A 26592-nucleotide genomic window follows, 5' to 3' on the forward strand; every position below is an offset into this window, starting at 1 on the left:
TGGCAACATAAATTACACCGAAAATGGTACGCTCCTTAGCAAGAAGAATTTAAATGTGCTTACTCCTATTATAGAACCTTTTTGCGATAACATTTTGGTAGTTAAAATCTGTGATGAAGGGGACTGTCAGGAGTAGTTAGAGAAGGGACGATGTGTAATGTTAAAGAAGGAGATGTGTGGCTCATTTAACTATTATCTACGTAGTAAATTCTCCAAATGGTTCAAATCGCTCTGAGAACTATGGGACTTAACATGTGTGTTTGAGGTTTACGGGCGCTAAACAGCGGGGTCATCAGCGCCCATGGGACTTAACATCTGAGGTCATCACTCCCCTAGAACTTAGAACTACTTAAACCTAACTAACCTAAGGACATCACACACATCCATGTCCGAGGCAAGATTCGAACCTGCGACCGTAGCAGTCGTGCGGTTCCAGACTGAAGCGCCTAGAACCGCTCGGCGACGCCGGCCGGCGTAAATTCTCTAAGTTCGTCACTGAAAGACATGGTGTCAAGGCGAAGCTACCATTTCTCCTAGATGGAAGCGACAGTGTGACAGCAAGAGGAATATTGGGTAAAATCGACAAGGAAGCACTGGAAACCATTTCGAAGAAATATAAAAATCCTGTGACTATACCATATAAAGTGGAATTAGCCGACGTTAAATTGGATGTTTTAGTGGAAGTGTTGGCTGGAATATTTCAGCAGCTACTTGTAGACGATTAGTACCTTTCGGATTTAGACATAACGCAAGACTTTGCCGGAATTTTTGATAAAATGGAGATGTGCGACTATCTAATGTCAACCCACGACTTCTGCGTGGAAGGAGGCCATCAGGGAAGCAGCAATGTGATTGTGGACAACGATAAGACAGCTCGAATAGACTGTTTAACGTGGATGAGCTCCAATTGTAGAGTAAAGGTATATAACAAATTTATATGTCAAGTCACAAGTCCAGGAGTAAACAAAGTTATCGGTAACCATCTTATAGACGCTATAAAGTGTCCAGACACGCAACTAAGAGAAACCTTTACGTCTTCTTTGGCTAAGGAGCATAGCATTACCAGGCTGGAGGCGACTATATACAACTACAGAATGGATCGTGTGTTCGACCCAGTGCAAAGCTGTTTAAGTGTATTAGACACCAACAAGCAGTATTTACAATGTGCTCCACTTTACTCTGTGCCAATTTCGTCCATGTGGTGTCAGCTAACTAATAATTTATAGAACAGTTTCTGTGTGGTGTTTAACAACGTTCTGCAATTTGTCTACTGGGGTAATAAGAACACCCAAAAATTGACTGGTGTGCAAGTAAGTCTGCCGCACTCTCAGGAACAATAGGTTAAGAACCTGTCAAACAAAGGAGAACAATAGGTTAAGTACCTGTCAATCAAAGGAGAACAATAGATTTGCCCCTGAGTGCATATCTGTCCCTGATGTAGGCAAACTGCACTAACAAAATACACTGACACCTGATTTGTCCCACTACTGACGTAAACAGTGAAAGATGTTGAGTGATCACTGTGAAGGACTCGGATATGCTGCGCACTCGTGTGAGAGAGCGTTATCAGCACCTGAGTTTGAAAGAGGCCTCACTTTGCCTCTTCATTTGGCAGGCTGATCGAATCATGCAATATCCAGATTTGTGGAGCATTCGTATTTGACAGTGACCTGGTGTTGGACTAAATGGGAACGTGATGGCAGGCATACGCCTGTTAAAGTTTCTGGTCGACCATGTCTGCCCACTACAAGGGAAGATCGCCATGTAGTCCATCAAACACATCATAACCCGATCACATCTGCATCTGTCTTCCAGAATCAGGTAATGGAATATCTGAAACATCTCACACCATTGATAGAAGACTGGCAGCAGCTGAGCTGGACTAGGGAAGTACCATCGATGCGTAGGGTGCTGTTAACACAATCACACAAACAGCTGCACCCCGAGTCATGTTACAACTGGGAAACGGACTGCTAATGAATCGCATCGCACTGTGTTCAGAGATGAACTGCAGTTCTGCTCTAACCTGGGTGACCATGGTCGGCGAGTACGTTGGGGACCTGGGGAAAGGTCCCATTCTTCCATTGTTTTGCGGGGTCACAGCAACGCTGGTCCTGGTGTTATTTTGTGGGGAGCCATTGGGTATGACTTCAGATCACAGCTGGTAGTAATTGAACGAACTGTGATGTTAAAACAACACCTCACCAACATCATGTGTTACCTCTCATGTGACACTATTGTGGTGCCTTTTTTTCAGCAGGACAATGCCCCTCCACACACGGCATGTGTCATTATGAACTGTCTGCGTGATGTTGCGCTTCTCTTGTGGCCAACAAGATTCCCTGAATGTGAGACCAGCTCGAATGTCATCTCCATCCCTGTGACAGTAACCAATATCAAGGACCAATTACAGTAATTGTGGGCCAACTTGCCTCAGGTGAACATACAACAAATTTATAAAACCTGCCCACACCAATAAATGCACGCATCCAGGCCTGAATTGCTACACTTCTATACTGATTGGTTTGCTCATTCTGACAAGGTCTTTGAAAATTTGACACAACATTGTAATCAGTCAGATAACATCACATATCCTTTCAGCATGTCAAGTTTCACTTCGCTTCCTCTTCCCCTTCTGGCTGCTTCACTTTTTGTTTTATAACCAGTATACCTGATAGCTGCTGAGCACCAACCGAAATGCTGGTGCCCTTTACACGCTCATTCCGTGGCAGACTCGTTCCCTCAGTATGTCAGCAACTCAGAATGCAAGGAACTGAATTGTACAAAGACCAGCCACACAAGCACCATCGACTTTGTACGCTAACGTTGTGTGGATCTGAATTAAAAGAGTCCGTCTCACAGGATGAGATCCAGAATGCTCATTTTGGACATTTCTCGGGTTTTCAGCCATGGGGTGTCGTCCAGAAGGCGTGATATATCGGCAAGCCGACTTCTTGCCATCGTCAGGCGTCCGTGATGACGGTGTTTCCTGCTGTGCGCCGCCTTTATATCCCCTCTCCCCCACCCACTGCTCCAGCAGGTAGGCTGTATAACTTAACAATGAAATTGCTGCTGTTATATCAGCGCTGTATTGGCTTCCTTCCTGCCCATTGTAGTTCTGCGAGTATAACGAGTCAGGGAATGGTCGCGCCGCCATCACTTCCTACTCGTCAGCATCTTACTGAAAGTGTATAGGCCTGTAAGGCAAGTCGTGACTCGAACGAAGGACGCACAAAGTTCGTCCACTGCAAACGAAATGGCTATATTCTTGTCTACTCCGCCTCCATCATGAAAAAATATATGCTCCATCAAAGGAAAACAGGGTACAGAGTTAGTCATGGCGGCTTCTGTTTAGGGCTAACGCGAATTTGTAGCTTATCATTCTTTTCTGTAACCTTTCTTAAGACTGCTGTAAATTTATTTTAATTATTAATCACCAATTTCAGAATACACTTCATCCTCGTGTCCTGTTTTCTTGTACTATCGTCACAGACTCGATAACATATCAGAAGTGCATGTGTAATAGTGTATATATTTGATGTTGTCTGAACAGATATTAAATATTAACCTGTTCGTTTCCCGCATGTTGTGTGCTACACACGGAACCGATGACTTTTTGTGCATACGGATCCCTGTGAGGACAAAAAATACACGTGCGCCAATACTTCACTCACCTTCCATAACGTGTCATTCCCTACTGCGATACGTTTCAGCGCTCTGTGTCGTCATTTACGTGCAATAGAAACATTAAAGGGCTAAAAAAATTGCCTACTAGTGGAAATGAAGGGGTTAATACAAATTTAAGTTTTTATGGAAATACATGCATACACAGTTACATTCGAAGGTAATATGCATTCATGTACACATATACATGTATTTACATATACACATATGTACACACACACACACACACACACACACACACACACACTTAAATACATAAATATACTTGTACACATCACGCGTACCTATATGAGACAACAACTTAAAACTATACCCTGGATACACCAGGTTAAAAAGTATTTAGGAAAGGCTGACAGAAGTCTACCAGAAATTTTCAACAAAATCTCATGCAGACAAAAAATTATCAAATGGCTAGTACTGTCACAGAATGAAGTCAGCGCCAGAGCGGAGACAGTGGCAAAAATTCTACCGAGAAAAAATTAGAGAGCTGTTTGAAAACTGCTAAGATTAAAACATAACAACTTTCATGATCCGATAGGGTCTAACTGCACGTAATAATAATAATAATAACAAACCCCGTGGAGGCCCGGGAAAAGAATAGGCCTCCGGTATGTTCTGCCAGTCGTAAAAGGCGACGAAAAGAACAAATCACTAATAGGGCTAACCCCTCTTTTAGTGTGATTAGTTGGTTCAGGACACAACTAATGAAGCCTCGGACAAGCGCTTTCATGGTCGGGGACGACGCTTGAACCCTATGCCCGTCCACAATGGTAACGACACTGCTAGCCACACGGAAAATGATTTAAATCCAAATAGAGGTGTTTTGCAGGACATGCTTCCTGCAACCACTCAAGAAGGAAAACAAAGACAGAGGATGAGATAGTCAGATGAAGTTAACCGAAACCTCATGTTCTGTTATTACCAAGCAACAAACTTAGCAACCAACACAACTGGATACAGATCACAAGTATACACAACATTTATTACTAGATACCCAGAACTAAAATTTTTAACAGAACAACGACTAGCTGATCAGATCTGTGTAATAATCAAAAATAACAAAAAATGGCTCTGAGCACTGTGGGACTTAACATCTATGGTCATCAGTCCCCTAGAACTTAGAACTACTTAAACCTAACTAACCTAAGGACACCACACAACACCCAGTCATCACGAGGCAGAGAAAATCCCTGACCCCGCCGGGAATCGAACCCGGGAACCCCAAAAATAACAGGATACCCCAGTCAGAATTAGAAAACATCAAACAACAAGTACGACAAATACTGGAACAAAATAATGTGCAATCAGAAGAAGAAGAAAATACAGTAATGGACTCAAACATCCCAGAGCAAACAAACAAAGAACAACACGCATCAATTAAACAATTGGAGGAAAACGAAATCTTAAGACAGCCACCAGAACAAACACAAATAGAACACGAAGTGACACACATGTTAGATATAGAAGAAAAATTTCAGCTGACATATATAGAATACGAAGACACAAATACAGACATTAGACCATTCTTGCATAGACCCCCAAATAACCCACAAGTCGAAACAACAATAACAACTGTCAACACAGTCATACACAACAAACTAAATAAAAATACAACTATGGAAGAGTTACAACTACTGGTTTATATAGGAGCACTCACTACACTAAATATACACACTAGGCAGAGATCAGAACCAACCAACACACAGAAGAAACTCACAAAACCAGCATGGCAACACAGGCTACAGATCGGAATAGAAAAACTGAGAAAAGATATAGGACAGCTAACACAATTTATAAGAAATGAAATATCAGACAAAAAACGAAAAAGGTTAGGTAAAATCTCACAACAAGAAGCGATAGAGCAATTAGATGAAAAGAACCATAAATTACAAACATTGGCCAAACGACTTAGAATATACAAAAAAAAAAAAATGAAAATAGAAGGAAACAAACCAAACATTCAACACAAACCAAAAGAAATTTTATAAGACAATAGATAACACACACATTAAAATAGACAATCCACCAAACATAACAGACATGGAACACTTCTGGAGCAACATATGGTCAATCCTGGTACGACATAACAGACATGCACGGTGGATACAAGCAGAAACAGACACATACAAGATGATACCACAAATGCCTGAAGTGATAATTTTGCAACATGAAGTCACCCGAGCAATTAATTCTACGCACAATTGGAAAGCCCCTGGAAAAGATAAAATAGCAAATTTCTGGCTAAAGAAGTTCACCTCAACACATTCACATCTAACTAAATTATTTAACAGTTACATGCAGACCCATACACATTCCCTGATACACTTACACAAGGAATAACTTATGTGAAACCTAAAGATCAAGCAGACACAGCAAACCTAGCATAATATCGCCCCATAACATGCCTACCAACAATATACAAAATATTAACTTCAGTCATTACACAGAAATTAATGACTCATACAACACAGAACAAAATTATAAATGAAGAACAAAAAGGCTGCTGAAAAGGAGCACAAGGATCTAAAGAGCAACTGATAATAGATGCAGAGGTGACATATCAAGCTAAAACTAAACAAAGGTCGCTACACTACGCATACATTGATTACCAAAAAGCTTTTGATAGTGTACCCCACTCATGGTTACTACAGATATTGGAAATATACAAAGTAGATCCTAAATTTATACAGTTCCTAAACATAGTAAAGCTTTACTGTATGATTAAATGATGATGGCGTCCTCTTGGGTAAAATATTCCGGAGGTAAAATAGTCCCCCATTCGGATCTCCGAGCGGGAACTACTCAAGAGGACGTCGTTATCAGGAGAAAGAAAACTGGCATTCTACGTATCGGAGCGTGGAATGTCAGATCCCTTAATCGGGCAGGTAGGTTAGAAAATTTAAAAAGGGAAATGGATAGGTTAAAGTTAGATATAGTGGGAATTAGTGAAGTTCGGTGGCAGGAGGAACAAGACTTTTGGTCAGGTGATTACAGGGTTATAAATACAAAATCAAATAGGGGTAATGCAGGAGTAGGTTTAATAATGAAAAGGAAAATAGCAATGCGGGTAAGCTACTACAAACAGCATAGTGAACGCATTATTGTGGCCAAGATAGACACAAAGCCCATGCCTACTACAGTAGTACAAGTTTATATGCCAACTAGCTCTGCAGATGATGAAGAAATTGATGAAACGTATGACGAGATAAAAGAAATTATTCAGGTAGTGAAGGGAGACGAAAATTTAATAGTCATGGGTGACTGGAATTCGTCAGTAGGAAAAGGGAGAGAAGGAAACATAGTAGGTGAATATGGATTGGGGGGAAGAAATGAAAGAGGAAGCCGCCTTGTAGAATTTTGCACAGAGCATAATTTAATCATAGCTAACACTTGGTTCAAGAATCATAAAAGAAGGTTGTATACCTGGAAGAATCCTGGAGATACTAAAAGGTATCAGATAGATTATATAATGGTAAGACAGAGATTTAGGAACCAGGTTTTAAATTGTAAGACATTTCCAGGGGCAGATGTGGATTCTGACCACAATCTATTGGTTATGAACTGCAGATTGAAACTGAAGAAACTGCAAAAAGGTGGGAATTTAAGGAGATGGGACCTGGATAAACTGAAAGAACCAGAGGTTGTAGAGAGTTTCAGGGAGAGCATAAGGGAACAATTGACAGGAATGGGGGAAAGAAATACAGTAGAAGAAGAATGGGTAGCTCTGAGGGATGAAGTAGTGAAGGCAGCAGAGGATCAAGTAGGTAAAAAGACGAGGGCTAATAGAAACCCTTGGGTAACAGAAGAAATATTGAATTTAATTGATGAAAGGAGAAAATATAAAAATGCAGTAAATGAAGCAGGCAAAAAGGAATACAAACGTCTCAAAAATGAGATCGACAGGAAGTGCAAAATGGCTAAGCAGGGATGGCTAGAGGACAAATGTAAGGATCTAGAGGCTTGTCTCACTAGGGGTAAGATAGATACTGCCTACAGGAAAATTAAAGAGACCTTTGGAGAGAAGAGAACCACTTGTATGAATATCAAGAGCTCAGATGGCAACCCAGTTCTAAGCAAAGAAGGGAAGGCAGAAAGGTGGAAGGAGTATATAGAGGGTTTATACAAGGGCGATGTACTCGAGGACAATATTATGGAAATGGAAGAGGAAGTAGATGAAGATGAAATGGGAGATAAGATACTGCGTGAAGAGTTTGACAGAGCACTGAAAGACCTGAGTCGAAACAAGGCCCCGGGAGTAGACAACATTCCATTAGAACTACTGATGGCCTTGGGAGAGCCAGTCCTGACAAAACTCTACCATCTGGTGAGCAAGATGTATGAGACAGGCGAAATACCCTCAGACTTCAAGAAGAATATAATAATTCCAATCCCAAAGAAATCAGGTGTTGACAGATGTGAAAATTACCGAACTATCAGTTTAATAAGTCACAGCTGCAAAATACTAACGCGAATTCTTTACAGGCGAATGGAAAAACTGGTAGAAGCGGACCTCGGGGAAGATCAGTTTGGATTCCGTAGAAATGTTGGAACACGTGAGGCAATACTAACCTTACGACTTATCTTAGAAGAAACATTAAGAAAAGGCAAACCTACGTTTCTAGCATTTGTAGACTTAGAGAAAGCTTTTGACAACGTTAACTGGAATACTCTCTTTCAAATTCTGAAGGTGGCAGGGGTAAAATACAAGGAGCGAAAGGCTATTTACGATTTGTACAGAAACCAGATGGCAGTTATAAGAGTCGAGGGCCATGAAAGGGAAGCAGTGGTTGGGAAAGGAGTGAGACAGGGTTGTAGCCTCTCCCCGATGCTATTCAATCTGTATATTGAGCAAGCAGTAAAGGAAACAAAAGAAAAATTCGGAGTAGGTATTAAAATTCATGGAGAAGAAGTAAAAACTTTGAGGTTCGCCGATGACATTGTAATTCTGTCAGAGACAGCAAATGACTTGGAAGAGCAGTTGAACGGAATGGACAGTGTCTTGAAAGGAGGATATAAGATGAACATCAACAAAAGCAAAACGAGGATAATGGAATGTAGTCAAATTAAATCGGGTGATGCTGAGGGGATTAGATTAGGAAATGAGACACTTAAAGTAGTAAAGGAGTTTTGCTATTTAGGGAGTAAAATAACGGATGATGGTCGAAGTAGAGAGGATATAAAATGTAGACTGGCAATGGCAAGGAAATCGTTTCTGAAGAAGAGAAATTTGTTAACATCGAGTATAGATTTAAGTGTCAGGAAGTCGTTTCTGGAAGTATTTGTATGGAGTGTAGCCATGTATGGAAGTGAAACATGGACGATAACCAGTTTGGACAAGAAGAGAATAGAAGCTTTCGAAATGTGGTGCTACAGAAGAATGCTGAAGATAAGGTGGGTAGATCACGTAACTAATGAGGAGGTATTGAATAGGATTGCGGAGAAGAGAAGTTTGTGGCACAACTTGACTAGAAGAAGGGATCGGTTGATAGGACATGTTTTGAGGCATCAAGGGATCACAAATTTAGCATTGGAGGGCAGCGTGGAGGGTAAAAATCGTAGAGGGAGACCAAGAGACCAATACACTAAGCAGATTCAGAAGGATGTAGGTTGCGGTAGGTACTGGGAGATGAAGAAGCTTGCGCAGGATAGAGTAGCATGGAGAGCTGCATCAAACCAGTCTCAGGACTGAAGACAACAACAACAACAACAACAAACATAGTAATGAAAAATTGGAAAACCACACTTAATATCCAAACAAATTCAAATAATATCACATCACAGCCAATACAGATTAAGTGTGGAAGATACCAAGGAGACTCATTAAGTCCTTTCTGGTTCTGCCTTGCTCTGAACCCCCTATCCAACATGCTAAATAATACACATTATGGATATAATACCAACACAAAATCACACATTTGCTATACATGGATGATCTAAAACTACTGGCAGCAACAAATCAACAACTCAACCAATTACAAAAAGATAACAGAAGTATTCAGCAATGATATAAATATTGCTTTTGGAACAGACAAATGTAAGAAAAATAGTATGGTCAAGGGAAAACACACTAAACAAGAAGATTACTTATTGGATAACCACGGCGACTGCATAGAAGTGATGGAAAAAACAGATGCCTATAAATATCTAGGATACAGGCAAAAAATAGGAATAGATAATACAAATATTAAATAAGAACTGAAAGAAAAATATAGACAAAGACTAACAAAAATACTGAAAACAGAATTGACAGCAAGAAACAAGACAAAAGCTATAAATACTTATGCTATACCAATATTGACCTATTCATTTGGAGTAGTGAAATGGAGTAACACAGAACTAGAAACACTCAATACACTTACATGATCACAATGCCACAAATATAGAATACATCACATACATCCAGCAACAGAAAGATTCACATTAAGCAGAAAGGAAGGAGGAAGGGGATTTATCGACATAAAAAACCTACATTATGGACAGGTAGACAATTTAAGAAAATTCTTTATAGAACGAGCAGAAACTAGCAAAATACACAAAGCAATCACTCATATAAACATCGGCTACACCATTGCAGTTTCATAACCTCTTCTACAACCCTTTAGATCACATAACATCAACAGATACGATGAAAGGAAATTGGAAAAAGAAAACACTACATGGCAAGCACCCGTATCATCTAACACAGCCACACATCGATCAAGACGCATCCAACACATGGCTAAGAAAAGGCAATATATACAGTGAGACGGAAGGATTCATGATTGCAATACAGGATCAAACAATAAACACCAGATATTACAGCAAGCATATTATTAAAGATCCCAATACCACAAGAGATAAATGCAGACTTTGCGAACAACAAATAGAAACAGTAGATCACATCACAAGCGAATGTAAAATACTAGCAAATACAGAATACGCCAGAAGACATGACAATGTAGCAAAAATAATACATCAACAACTTTTCATACAACATAAACTAATAACACAACACGTTCCCACATACAAGTATGCACTACAAAATGTACTGGAGAATTATAAATACAAATTGTACTGGAACAGAACCATTATAACAGATAAAACAACATCACATAACAAACCTGACATCATACTCACCAATAAAAAGAAGAAATTAACACAACTAATCGAAATATCCATACCCAATACAACAAATATACAGAAGAAAACAGGAGAAAAAATTGAAAAATACATCCAACTGGCTGAGGAAGTCAAGGACATGTGGCATCAGGATAAAGTTCACATTATACCAATTATACTATCAACTACAGGAGTCATACCACACAATATCCACCAGTACATCAACGCAATACAGCTACATCCAGACTTATATATACAACTACAGAAATCTGTAATTATTGATACATGTTCAATTACCCGAAAGTTCCTAAATGCAATGTAACATGTACCGTACAGTTAAAAGAAAGTCACGCTTGATCAAGGTCCGCGTCACTTTCCATTTTTAACCAGACATAACGACTGAGAAAGGGAAGAAATAATAATAACAATAATAATAGTAATATCTATAAGCAAAACAATATTCACTGCTTACGAAGCGGCAATGAAGTGAGTCCTCAGTTATAGCTGCAAACCCATGCACTCGCTCTCCTTTCAACAATGGTAGAGTTCACTTGTATCCAACAAGGCTCAAAGCAACGAGTCTGCAGTTATAAATGGGTGATGGAAGAGACTCGCAAGATCGGAGATGATGTCATAGGAGCCACTAGCGAGTTTATAGAGAGTATACGAAGTTTGTTTCTGATCTCCATTCTGGGCGCAGGCCAGGTGCGGTATTGGAGGAAACACGCCGTCGGGGTACGGTCCAGGGTCTTCAGTGGCACTGTAGCCAAGGCTGATCGTGGGTTTATACCAGCATGGAGACAATTCGTCAATGTCTTTTTAGTTGTCATAATGGGATCGGATTTCTAAGCAGATTACCACTGTTTGACTATGCTCTAGTCTGGGTAACAGGGTGACTATAATAGAAAGCCACTGTCTTTATTTATTAGTTTGTCATCTAGTCGGATCTCCAAAGCGTCTTCTGGAATACAGTCCCAGAAGGCCTTGAACTGTTGCAACAATTTGGTGCCATCGTAATTCATGGCATGCCCGTATGAGATGCAGTTCTCTGCCAAAGCTGACTTTGTCGGCTGTTCGTTGTCTGTGTGGCGTTTGTGTACAGTGCATGTCTCCTGAACTGCACGGATAGCCTGGCTTACATACATTTTACCGCACTGGCAAAGGATGTGATAAACTCTCGGTTTGCGGAGAAGTAGGTCATCTTTGACTGATCCCAACAAGGCTTTCATCTTAACTGTGTGCGGGACACACATTGACGTTAAGTTTCCGGAGTATTCTCCCGATTTTGCTGAAGTGTTTCCGATTTATGAGTAACTACCATCGCAACAGGTTTCTCTTCGTCCTCAGTTTAGCGGGCTATGGTCCAGGCTTCTTCTGTATTTAGGCATGTAGTATCTCGCAGGTCCTGTAACTGTTCATACGGAACATATCCTGTAGGTGTTGCAATTCGGCTGCTAATCAGTCATGGCCTGAGATTTCGCATGCACGCTATTTACGTAATTTCCACCGATCCATAGAATTCCGAAGATACAGGCTGGACAGGTTGCACATTGCATTATTTAAAAAAAAAATTAAAAAATATTCCTATAAAAACTTACGTGCATTAATAATTATATATATATATATATATATATATATATATATATATCCCCCATGAACCATGGACCTTGCCGTTGGTGGGGAGGCTTGCATGCCTCAGCGATACAGATAGCCGTACCGTAGGTGCAACCACAACAGAGGGGTATCTGTTGAGAGGCCAGACAAACATGTGGTTCCTGAAGAGGGGCAGCAGCTTTTTCAGTAGTTGCAGGGGCAACAGTCTGGATGATTGACTGATCTGGCCTTGTAACATTAACCAAAACGGCCTTGCTGTGCTGGTACTGCGAACGGCTGAAAGCAAGGGGAAACTACAGCCGTAATTTTTCCCGGGGGCATTCAGCTTTACTGTATGGTTAAATGATGATGGCGTCTTCTTGGGTAAAATTTTCTGGAGGTAAAATAGTCCCCCATTCGGATCTCCGGGCGGGGACTACTCAAGAGGACGTCGTTATCAGGAGAAAGAAAACTGGCATTCTACGGATCGGAGCGTGGAATGTCAGATCTCTTAATCGGGCAGGTAGGTTAGAAAATTTAAAAAGGGAAATGGATAGGTTAAAGTTAGATATAGTGGGAATTAGTGAAGTTCGGTGGCAGGAGGAACAAGACTTCTCGTCAGGTGAATACAGGGTTATAAATACAAAATCAAATAGGGGTAATACAGGAGTAGGTTTAATAATGAATAGGAAAATAGGAATGCGGGTAAGCTACTACAAACAGCATAGTGAACGTATTATAGTGGCCAAGATAGACACGAAGCCCACGCCTACTACAGTAGTACAAGTTTATATGCCAACTAGCTCTGCAGATGACGAAAGAATTGAAGAAATGTATGATGAAATAAAAGAAATTATTCAGATAGTGAAGGTAGACGAAAATTTAATAGTCATGGTTGGGTGGAATTCGGTAGTAGGAAACGGGAGAGAAGGAAATGTAGTAGGTGAATATGGATTGGGGCTAAGAAATGAAAGAGGAAGCCGCCTGGTAGAATTTTGCACAGAGCATAACTTAATCATAGCTAACACTTGGTTCAAGAATCATAAAAGAAGGTTGTATACATGGAAAAATCCTGGAGATACTAAAAGTAAGGTATCAGATAGATTATATAATGGTAAGACAGAGATTTAGGAACCAGGTTTTAAATTGTAGGACATTTCCAGGGGCAGATGGAAATGGAAGAGGATGTAGATGAAGATGAAATGGGAGATACGATACTGCGTGAAGAGTTAGACAGGGCACTGAAAGGTCTGAGTCGAAACACGGCCCCGGGAGTAGACAACATTCCATTAGAACTACTGACGGCCTTGGGAGAGCCAGTCCTGACAAAAATCTACCATCTGGTGAGCAAGATGTACGAGACAGGCGAAATACCCTCAGACTTCAAGAAGAATATAATAATTCAAATCCCAAAGAAAGCAGGTGTTGACAGATGTGAAAATTACCGAACAATCAGTTTAATAAGTCACAGCTGCAAAATACTAACACGAATTATTTACAGACGAATGGAAAAACTGGTAGAAGCCGACCTCGGGGAAGATCAGTTTGGATTCCGTAGAAATGTTGGAACACGTGAGGCAATACTGACCTTACGACTTATCTTAGAAGAAAAATTAAGGAAAGGCAAATCTACGTTTCTAGCACTTGTAGACTAAGAGAAAGCTTTTGACAATGTTGACTGGAATACTCTCTTTCATATTCTAAAGGCGGCAGGGGTAAAATACAGGGTGGGAAAGGCTATTTACAATTTGTACAGAAACCAGATGGCAGTTATAAGAGTCGAGGGGCATTAAAGGGAAGCAGTGGTTGGGAAGGGAGTGAGACAGGGTTGCAGCCTCTCCCCGATGTTATTCAATCTGTATATAGAGCAAGCAGTAAAGGAAACAAATGAAAATTTTTGAGTAGGTATTAAAATTCATGGAGAAGAAATAAAAACTTTGAGGTTCGCCGATGACATTGTAATTCTGTCAGAGACAGCAAAGGACTTGGAAGAGCAGCTGAACGGAATGGACAGTGTCTTGAAAGGAGGATATGAGATCAACAAAAGCAAAACAAGGATAATGGAACGTGGTCGAATTAAGTCGGGTGATGCTGAGGAAATTAGATTAGGAAATGAGACACTTAAAGTAGTAAAGGAGTTTTACTATTTGGGGATTAAAATAACTGATGATGGTCGAAGTAGAGAGGATATAAAATGTAGACTGGCAATGGCAAGGAAAGGGTTTCTGAAGAAGAGAAATTTGTTAATATCGAGTATAGATTTAAGTGTCAGGAAGTCGTTTCTGAAAGTATTTGTATGGAGTGTAGCCATGGATGGAAGTGAAATATGGCCAATTAATAGTTTGGACAAGAAGAGAATAGAAGCTTTCGAAATGTGGTGCTACAGAAGAATGTTGAAGATTAGGTGGGTAGATCTCGTAACTAATGAGGAGGTATTGAATAGGATTGGGGAGAAGAGAAGTTTGTGACACAACTTGACTAGAAGAAGGGATCAGTTGGTAGGACATGTCCTGAGGCATCAAGGGATCACAAATTTAGCATTGGAGGGCAGCGTGGAGGGTAAAAATCGTAGAGGGAGACCAAGAGATGAATACACTAAGCAGACTCAGAAGGATGTAGGTTGCAGTAGGTACTGGGAGATGAAGGAGCTTGCACAGGATAGATTAGCATGGAGAGCTGCATCAAACCAGTCTCAGGACTGAAGACCACAACCATATATATATATGCATATACCACAGCAATATATATATATATATATATATATATATATATATATATATATATATATATATATATGCATTACTGCTAACTTGCCACAACACTGTATTTATACAAATAAACCTTATCCATATTATAAGAAAATACGACGATTTTATATAGAGCGTTAATTAAGAACAAAGTGCATTCTTGTATGTACGTTCTGTAAGCATACCGACGAATATCTCATCTCTCCATTACTAATAACAATTTAGATTTTAGATGATTCTCCAAAGACAAACCCATAATAGCAATAATTAACTTACCACCAAGTGGATTAAACTTGCAAACAACGTACGCACAATTATATTAACCGTTTAGTCGGGGAAGAAACGCCTCTGCCTCTACGTGTCGACATTGGTTGACAGTAACTGCTGGATAAAGTCCTGTGTAAAACTGTGCCTTTCCCCACCTGTCCCTACCTTCGATTGCAAACGTCCAGAACACAGACGGCCGCTCTCTTGCCGGTTTTTTAAGTGCTTTATCTGAAAACTACCTTGAGCAGTTAAACAGAGAACCGACTCGTGGCGATAACATATTAGACCTTCTGGTGACAGACCCGAACTATTTGCAAAAGTTAACGCAGAACAGGGAATCAGCGATCATAAAGCGGTTACGGCATCGATGATTTCAGCCGTAAATAGGAATATTAAAAAGGGAAGGAAGATTTTTCTGTTTAGAAAAAGTGACAAAAAGCAGATTTCAGAGTACCTGTTGGCTCAACACAAAAGTTTTGTCTCAAGTACAGATAGTGTTGAGGATCAGTAGACAAAGTTCAAAATCTTCGTACATAATGCGTTAGATGAGTATGTGCCAAGCAAGATCGTAAGAGATGGAAAAGAGCCACCGTGGTACAACAACCGAGTTAGAAAACTGCTGCGGAAGCAAAGGGAACTTCACAGCAAACATAAACATAGCCAAAGCCTTGCAGACAAACAAAAATTACGCGAAGCGAAATGTAGTGTGAGGAGGGCTATGCGAGAGGCGTTCAATTAATTCGAAAGTAAAGTTCTATGTACTGACTTGGCAGAAAATCCTAAGAAATTTTGGTCTTATGTCAAAGCGGTAGGTGAATCAAAACAAAATGTCCAGACACTCTGTGACCAAAATGGTACTGAAACAGAGGATGACAGACTAAAGGCCTAAATACTAAATGTCTTTTTCCAAAGTTGTTTCACAGAGGAAGATTGCACTGTAGTTCCTTCTCTAGATTGTCGCACAGATGACAAAATGGTAGATATCGAAATAGACGACAGAGGGATAGAGAAACAATTAAAATCGCTCAAAAGAGGAAAGGCCTCTGGACCTGATGGGATACCAGTTCAATTTTACACAGAGTACGCGAAGGAACTTGCCCCCCTTCTTGCAGCGGTGTACCGTACGTCTCTAGAAGAGCGTAGCGTTCCAAAGGATTGGAAAAGGGCACAGGTCATCCCCGTTTTCAAGAAGGGACGTCGAGCAGATGTGCAGAACTATAGACCTATATCTCTAACGTCGATCAGTTGTAGAATTTTGGAACACGTATTGTGTTCGAGTATAATGACTTTTCTGGAGACTAGAAATCTACTCTGTAGGAATCAGCATGGGTTTCGAAAAAGACGGTCATGTGAAACCCAGCTCGCGCTATTCGTCCACGAGACTCAGAGGGCCATAGACACGGGTTCACAGGTAGATGCCGTGTTTCTTGACTTCCGCAAGGCGTTCGATACAGTTCCCCACAGTCGTTTAATGAACAAAGTAAGAGCATATGGACTATCAGACCAATTGTGTGATTGGATTGAGGAGTTCCTAGATAACAGGACGCAGCATGTCATTCTCAATGGAGAGAAGTCTTCCGAAGTAAGAGTGATTTCAGGTGTGCCGCAGGGGAGTGTCATAGGACCGTTGCTATTCACAATATACATAAATGACCTTGTGGATGACATCGGAAGTTCACTGAGGCTTTTTGCAGATGATGCTGTGGTGTATCGAGAGGTTGTAACAATGGAAAATTGTACTGAAATGCAGGAGGATCTGCAGCGAATTGACGCATGGTGCAGGGAATGGCAATTGAATCTCAATGTAGACAAGTGTAATGTGCTGCGAATACACAGAAAGATAGATCCTTTATCATTTAGCTACAAAATAGCAGGTCAGCAACTGGAAGCAGTTAATACCATAAATTATCTGGGAGTACGCATTAGGAGTGATTTAAAATGGAATGATCATATAATGTTGATCGTCGGTAAAGCAGATGCCAGACTGAGATTCATTGGAAGAATCCTAAGGAAATGCAATCCAAAAACAAAGGAAGTAGGTTACAGTACGCTTGTTCGCCCACTGCTTGAATACTGCTCAGCAGTGTGGGATCCGTACCAGATAGGGTTGATAGAAGATATAGAGAAGATCCAACGGAGAGCAGCGCGCTTCGTTACAGGATTATTTAGTAATCGCGAAAGCGTTACGGAGATGATAGATAAACTCCATTGGAAGACTCTGCAGGAGAGACGCTCAGTAGCTCGGTACGGGCTTTTGTCAAAGTTTCGAGAACATACCTTCACCGAAGAGTCAAGCAGTATATTGCTCCCTCCTAAGTATATCTCGCGAAGAGACCATGAGGATAAAATCAGAGAGATTAGAGCCCACACAGAGGCATACCGACAATCCTTCTTTCCACGAACAATACGAGACTGGAATAGAAGGGAGAACCGATAGAGGTACTCAAGGTACCCTCCGCCACACACCGTCAGGTGGCTTGCGGAGTATGGATGTAGATGTAGATGTAGATATAACAAAGCAAGGAGGTCCCATGCAGTGGCGGCATTGCAGGAAACCAATAGTTAATTTTTTTTTCTTACAATACTTCTCTCTAAATACCCAGAAAACGCAAGTAATGACATACTACTAACGGTAACAGAGTTTTACCTTGCATCATGAATTTACTTTGTATTAAATCGATTGTACTACAAGAAACGTTCTGAAGCGAATATGCGGTAACTTGTGTCGTATTCGCCAACGCCATGGGGACATTAAATATGCGTTTTGGTAACGTATGCAGTGGTGAACTTCAACTGGTGAATAACAGGACAGGTCTACAGTCTGCTTCCTACGAAGGAGAAAAACGAAGTTAGAAATAAAAAAGTTATAGTCAATCTAAGACGTTGATAAGGTTGGTGGCTGTATCTCGTAGCAATGAATCTTTTATTGCTTGCGGAAAGGCTGTAACACAACCATTTCTAGGTAGACTTTTTCCAAAACCAATAACCTAATGCTGGACTTGTTACTGGTAGTGTCTATCCACACGCTAGTATTACATAAACTCAAACTGGACAACGCTCTTTCCGCGATAACACTATTGACAACTGACATTCGCAGTCGTCATACAAACTGCGTAAGATAAGAGAAATTAGGTCTCGTGCAGATAGACCATTTCCTATCTAGGTTCGTTTTTGCGAGTATACGTGTTTTATAAAAGCTTATGAACAGATGCCATGATCACGCGACCCTCTTATAAGCAAGAAGGAACCTAAAATTGGACAAGCATTGAAAAACGTGATGAATCTGTGCGTAAGCGTTGTCTGTATTTGTCTGGGAAAGTACATAAATATGTAAACACTGGCATGGCAGTGAAATAGGCTTCTATGGAAGAGCTACAACATAGTTCTCGGAATAATTATAGCACACATCTGTTAATCCAATCTGGTAAATGTCCTAGACTGACGAGAAAATCCCGCATTTTTTCGTAACACGCCACGGAAGTCCTAAACATGTTATGCATGTGATAAATAATTATACATTCTATGAGTAATCATAGAACTTTATTTACGACACCATACTGACATTAGCACCGCATGGTGGAGCTATGAGACATTTAAACATATGCAGCTATCTGCTGTAGCGGCATTAGATCATTAACTTAGCAACATACCTGGGAAGGTGATGTTTCTGCCTGTCATAGTTGCTTGTTTCTCAGTTTTCGTTCTGTAGGAAGTAACCAACTCCATTAATGTGGCTGACTAATTGATTTCAATCGTACGGCAGAGTAACATTGAATTTAATCTACAAAACAACTGTCAGTAACACTGCTAGAGTAATCGATTTCCACGATATACAATTAAAACTATAGCCATAGTTTTATAACCAAGTCTCGGTCCTGATCGTTTTTAAGCAGTGTCTCGAGGTACGGGTTAGCATCCTGCCATTACGGTGTATTCCATTAAGACTAAAGACTTCCACATGTACTCATCCAGCTAAAATATAACTCTTATGTATTACAATTTTAGAAATCATAACAGGAAAAAGACTTCATGGTCAGGCGATCAACGTATAAGCTCGTATTACTTTCCAGCAGATAGAATTGCAGAACGATGTTAGGTCTAAATATACGAAAATGGTAAAACATAGTGGTGTAAATCTACTCGACACAACGGCTGCCTTACATATCAGGAAGGTATAATTTACTCAATATCATTGTTAGCAAGACAGTCAGGGCCTCTATAGATTTCTAGCTGTTCTTTGCATTCTCAGACTTAATGCCACTAGAATTTTCCATATTCTTATCAGTAGCAAAAAACCTGATGTTGACGTGTCATTTGCTTACGATGAATAGACATGACCTAAATGTGCAACATAGAGTACCAGCAAGATATAGTCTACATTAGAACTGGCAGCATCGCTGTTTAGCAGTTCGTGTAATCGATTCCTGGGTTCAAGAACTAAAATTACAAATATACAGAGCATAGTTAGATATCCAATTATCGGGCCTGGTTGTCTGGAATGTGTGTACATTTTCACAAGCCAACAAAATTAACTTCGAAACTTCCTGGCAGATTAAAACTGTGTGCCCGACCGAGACTCGAACTCGGGACCTTTGCCTTTCGCGGGCAAGTGCTCTACCATTTTTTTTGTCCTTTTTTTCGTTCGTTGTATCTGCTCTGGGCGGACGGCGAAAGACACCCGTTTCAGTTCGTTGTTGATCCATTAACTCAGTTTTTTTTTTATTACAGAGGGCAGCTAACCGTCTGACCAAACACGCTGAGCTACCGTGCCGGCATACCATCTGAGCTACCGAAGCACGACTCACGCCCGGTTCTCAGAGCTTTACTTCAGCCAGTATCTCGTCTCCTACCTTCCAAACTTTACAGAAGCTCTCCTGCGAAACTTGCAGAACTAGCACTCCTGAAAGAAAGGATACTGCGGAGACATGGCTTAGCCACAGCCTGGGGGGTGTTTTCAGAATGAGATTTTCACTCTGCAGCGGAGTGTGCGCTGATATGAAACTTCCTGGCAGATTAAAACTTTTAATCTGCCCCCCCCCCCCCCCCCGCGCCCTTGCCGCAGTCGCAGATGCCCACCCACCCACACCCTAAAAGCACCAACAGTGATACGTGTGTTAAAGTGCTAAAGTGTTTTTTTTTTTTTAATGTGACAGTGAAAAATAATTTAACACGTAAAAGTTTCCAATATCGTATCAATATAACCATAGCTCCGAGTGTTTTTTGTTTTCTACCCTCCATCGTGTGCAATCGAGAGGTGTGCGCAACTGTGACTACCACAAAACTATTACAGTTCTATCAGTACAACAAACTGGTGATTCACATGCTCTCACGCTCCACCTATTGTTAAACTAGCTCTACAATTGCACTATATAATGCTTCCTAGTGTATTGCTCTTTGCTCACTCGGAAAAAATAGGTTTAATAATTCGCTAAAATATTAATGTCCTTTTCTTTTGTCATGGTTTGTTTAATATGTTAAGATAGTTTTTCATGAGTGTTCCCCCTTTGGACACCACTTTACTCATCAAACAACAACTGACAATTGATACACTCGTTAATATTTCTGTCAAACTGATTTCATGCCCAGTGCATGTCCCACTAAGGTCTCATTTTCAAGACCCAACGTAAAATGCCTCCCCCTTGTTTTCTAACACAAGATTTAATAAGAAGATAGTAATAACTCAACATTATTTTAAAATGAATAGAGCACATCCACAACTCAAAATATCTACAAAAATAATAACAATAATAATAATACCATAACTAGTATTAAGTAAAATTCCCATAAAATAACTTTTTTTACTAATTATTCTCTGTAAATAACTAGATCGTACAATCAATGATTATTCCAAATTCATTCTGCCACACGTACAAATGTAGTGTACAAAGACTCAGAAAAAGCTAAACTGCAACAATAAACAGTGCAAGAAACAACTAACGATCTCTGACTGACAGACTCTCGAAAAATACATAAAAAAATCACCAAACGAAATCATTACCTGGACAGTACAGTAACAGAAAAATAAAAGCAAAGAATGGATTGTCTCGTCTTTACAAGTAAAATGCAAACTGTATTTGTAAAACGAAAATTGTTATTTTGTAAATAAAAGTCTATATACGTAAAAAAAGAGATGGTAGAGCACTTGCCCGCGAAAGGCAAAGGTCCCGAGTTCGAGTCTCGATCGGGCACACAGTTTTAATCTGCCAGGAAGTTTGATATCAGCGCACACTCCGCTGCAGCGTGAAAATCTCATTCTGGAAAAATTAACTTCATTTCTCCGGAAGACGCTGTTTAGGTTCCGCCTTAGTTTGTCTTAGTATTTGTAAATGTATAGGACAAAAAATGGAAATCGTTTTAGCATTATAATATACGAATGACCAACAGCAAATGCTTTTTATTGATTATGATTGTTCACACTAGTAGAAAAACCTCCAGGAGACTCTTTAAGTCACGTGACATCTCTCGCGGATGAATCGCCAGGGTCTCCCCATGGGGAGACCCTGGCGATTCAGCCGCGAGAGATGTAAACTACCACACCGTAACGACGAGATCTGAAACAGCAATCAAACTGACAGCATCTGCCGGCCGGTGTGGCCGAGCGGTTCTAGGTGCTTCAGTCTGGAACCGCGCTGCTGCTACGGTCGCAAGTTCGAAACCTGCCTCGGGTGTGGATGTGTGTGATGTCCTTAGGTTAGTTAGGTTTAAGTAGTTCTAGGGGACTGATGACCTCAGATGTTAAGTCCCATAGTGCTCAGAACCATTTGAACCATTTGACAGCATCTTCAGAATCCTCTCTCTCTAGAGTGCGTTAATTTTACTCCAAAACAGTTAATTTTTTATATGTCTAACGCATTATATAGCCCACAACTGATACTGCCAGAGAGAGCTCTCCAAAAAATGGTGAAATGTAGTAAAGTATTATTTTAAGAAATTAGGCAAACGTCGAGCAATAGTTTTAGGAGCTACTCGAGGCCCTCATTGTGCACAGAGCTCCTTTATTCTCTATCAACCAACTTCTTGTTGCTTCATCTGAAGCAGTATCGATGTGTGATCTATATGTATCGCTTCATACTGCATACAAATATTTTTACGAGTTCAAATGTATATGACTTGCCTCTCGCATGTGCTGGGAGACAATACCACAGCATAGAATAAAAAGCATTACCGTTTCCTCATGTACACAGAATTAATGTGAGTATGACAGTTTCATGTTGTCATCATATCTCTCTACAGTGCACACAATTAAAGTATATGTGTTTTCATTCATTTATATCTGCTCATTACATTAAAGACCTACAGCCCTCTATATTGCATGTTCCGATTACTCTATCAGTATAAGGCTTTTTTTTTTTATTTCTATGTGTATGTGTGACGTTATGTCACTGCCTCCCTCTGTATAAATAGCAAATTATATACACACAGCGTGGTCCATCGATCGTGACCGGGCCAAATATCTCACGAAATAAGCGTCAAACGAAAAAAAAACTACAAAGCCAGAAACTTGTCTAGCTTGAAGGGGGAAACCGGATGGCGGTATGGTTGGCCTGTTAGTTGGCGCTGCCATAGGTCAAACGGATATCAACTGCGTTTTTTAAAATAGAAACCCCCATTTTTTATTACACATTCGTGTAGTATGTAAAGAAATATGAATGCTTTAGTTGGACCACTTTTTTCGCTTTGTGATAGACGGCGCTGTAATAGTCACAAACATATGGTTCGCAATTTTAGACGAACAGTTGGTAACAGGTAGGTTTTTTAAATTAAAATACGGAACGTAGGTACGTTTGAACATTTTATTTCGGTTGTTCCAATGTGATACATTTACCTTTGTGAACTTATCATTTCTGAGAACGCATGCTGTTACAGCGTGATTACCTGTAAATACCACATTAATGCAATAAATGCTCAAAATGATGTCCGTCAACCTCAATGCATTTGGCAATGCGTGTAACGACATTCCTCTCAAAGGCGAGTAGTTCCCCCTTCCGTAATGTTTGCACGTGCATTGACAATGCGCTGACGCATGTTGTCAGGCGTTGTCGGTGGATCACGATAGCAAATATCCGTCATCTTTCCCCACAGAAAGAAATCCGGGAACGTCAGATCCGGTGAACTTGTGGGCCATGGTATGGTGCTTCGACGACCAATCCACCTGTCATGAAATATGCTATTCAATACCGCTTCAACCGTACGCGAAATCAGCGTACATTGCACCATTTTGATTGCTATCGATAAAATGGGGGCCAATTATCCTTCCTCCGATAATGCCGCACCATACATTAACCCGCCAAGGACGCTGATGTTCCACTTGTCGCAGCCATCGTGGATTTTCCGTTGCACAATAGTGCATATTATGCCGGTTTACGTTACCGCTGTTGGTGAATGACGCTTCGTCGCTAAATAGAACGCGTGCAAAAAATCTGTCATCGTCCCGTAATTTCTCCTGTACCCAGTGGCAGAACTTTACACGACGTTCAAAGTCGTCGCCATGCAATTCCTGGTGCGTAGAAATGTGGTACGGGTGCAATCGACGTTGATGTAGCATTCTCAACACCGACGTTTTTGAGATTCCTGATTCTCACGCAATTTGTCTGCTACTGATGTGAGGATTAGCCGCGACAGCAGCTAAAACACCTACTTGGGCGTCATCATTTGTTGCAGGTCGTGGTTGACGTTTCACATGTGGCTGAACACTTCCTGTTTCCTTAAATAACGTAATTATCCGGCGAACGGTCCGGACACTTGGATGATGTAGTCCAGGATACCGAGCAGCATATATAGCACACGCCCGTTGGTAATTTTGATCACAATACCCATACATCAACACGATATCGACCTTTTCCGCAATTGGTAAACGGTCCATTTTATAACGGGTAATGTATCACGAAGCAAATACCGTCCACACTGGCGGAATGTTACGTGATGCCACATACTTATACGTTTGTGACTATTACAGCGTCATCTATCACAAAGCGAAAAAAGTTGTCCAACTGAAACACTGATATTTCTTTACGTACTACACGAATATGTAATAAAAAATGGGGGTTCCTATTTGAAAAAAACGCAGTTGATATCCGTTTGATCTATGGCAGCGCAATCTAGCGGGCCAACCATAGCCCCATCTGGTTTCCCCCTTCAAGCTAGACGAGTTTCGTTCTTTGTAGTTTTTTCGTTTGATGCTTATTCAGTGAGATATTTGACCTGGTCACTAACAATGGACCACCCTGTACATACACTAGTGGCTATTAAAATTGCTACACCAAGAAGAAATGCAGATGATAAACAAGTATTCATTGGACAATATATTATACTAGAACTGACATGTGATTACATTTTAACGTAATTTGGGTGCATAGATCCTGAGAAATCAGTACCCAGAACAACCACCTCTCGCCGTAATAACGGCCTTGATGCGCTTGGGCATTGAGTCAAAGAGAGCGTGGATGGCGTGTACAGGTACAGTTGCCCATGCAGCTTCAACACGATATCACAGTTCATCAAGAGCAGTGACTGGCGTATTGTGACGAGCCAGTTGCTCGGCCACCATTGACCAGACGTTTTCAGTTGGTGAGAGATCTGGAGAATGTGCTGGCCAGGGCAGCAGTCGAACATTTTCGGTTTCCAGAAAGGCCCGTACAGGCCCTGCAACATGCGGTCGTGCATTATCCTGCTGAAATGTAGGGTTTTGCAGGGATAGAATGAAGGGTAGAGCCATGGGTCGTAACAAATCTGAAATGTAACGTCCACTGTTCAAAGTGCCGTCAATGCGAACAAGAGGTGACCGAGACGTGTAACCAATGGCACCCCATACCATCACGCCGGGTGATACGCCAGTATGGCGATGACGAATACGCGCTTCCAATGTGCGTTCACCGCGATGTCGCCCAGCACGTATGCGACCATCATGATACTGTAAACAGAACCTGGATTCATCCGAAAAAATGACGTTTTGCTATTCTAGCACCCAGGTTCGTCGTTGAGTACACCATCGCAGGCGCTCCTGTCTGTGATGCAGCGTCAAGGGTAACCGCAGCCATGGTCTCCGAACTGATAGTCCATGCTGCTGCAAACGTCGTCGAACTGTTCGTGCAGATGGTTGTTGTCTTCCAAACGTCCCCATGTGTTGAGTCAGGGATCGAGACGTGGCTGCACGATCCGTTACAGCCATGCGGATAAGATGCCTGTCATCTTGACTGCTAGTGATACGAGACCGTTGGGATCCAGCACGGCGTTCTGTATTACCCTCCCGAACCCACCGATTCCATGTTCTGCTAACAGTCATTGAATATCGACCAACGCGAGCAGCAATGTCGCGATACGATAAACCGCAATCGCGATAGGCTACAATCCGACCATTATCAAAGTCGGAAACGTGATGGTACGCATTTATCCTTCTTACACGAGGCATGACAACAACGTTTCAGCAGGCAACGCCGGTCAACTACTGTTTGTGTATGAGAAATCGGCGCCAACCTTGTGTGAATGCTCCGAAAAGCTAATCACTTGCAAATCAGACCATCTTCTTCCTGTCGGTAAAATTTCGCGTCTGTATCACGTCATCTTCGTGGTCTAGCAATTATAATGGCCAATAGTAGGGGATTGCGAGCTCTCTCTCTCAATCTCTAACACAGATTTTCAGTAATTTTGTTATTTTGGGATCAGATGGAGCTGTGATTCTAATGATTCTCATCCTTGATACCAACTTGTAGCTTTCTAGTAAAGTATTCAACATATCTCCAGACACTTTGATCTAGTGCTTATGTCACATAAAAATTCGGATACTTGCTATGCATAAACATGGATATCATGTATGACCTTGTAATACCCGGATTTTTTGACATTTTTATCGTTTTTTCCTCTTTTTCCATTTATCAATATTTTCCACAAAGTTGGATGGTAAAAATGGGAATCCATATATGGTAATGTAAGCAATATGTGCACATATACACTTGTACATTTACACACAGAATACGTGAAAATATGGAAAGACGTGAAAATGGAAAAATATGTGTAAAAAACGTTAAATTATGTCAAAAAATCCAGATACAACAAGGTCATACACGATATCTGTATTTGTACACGGGAAGTATCCAAATTTTTTTCGTCACACAAGGACTAGATCAAAGTGTCTGGAGATATGGTGGACACTTCCCCAGAGAGCTACAAGTTTGTACCAAAGAAGAGAACTATTAGAATTGCAGCA

The sequence above is a fragment of the Schistocerca serialis genome, chromosome 4 (assembly GCF_023864345.2).
Source record: "Schistocerca serialis cubense isolate TAMUIC-IGC-003099 chromosome 4, iqSchSeri2.2, whole genome shotgun sequence".
Classification (NCBI taxonomy): domain Eukaryota; kingdom Metazoa; phylum Arthropoda; class Insecta; order Orthoptera; family Acrididae; genus Schistocerca; species Schistocerca serialis.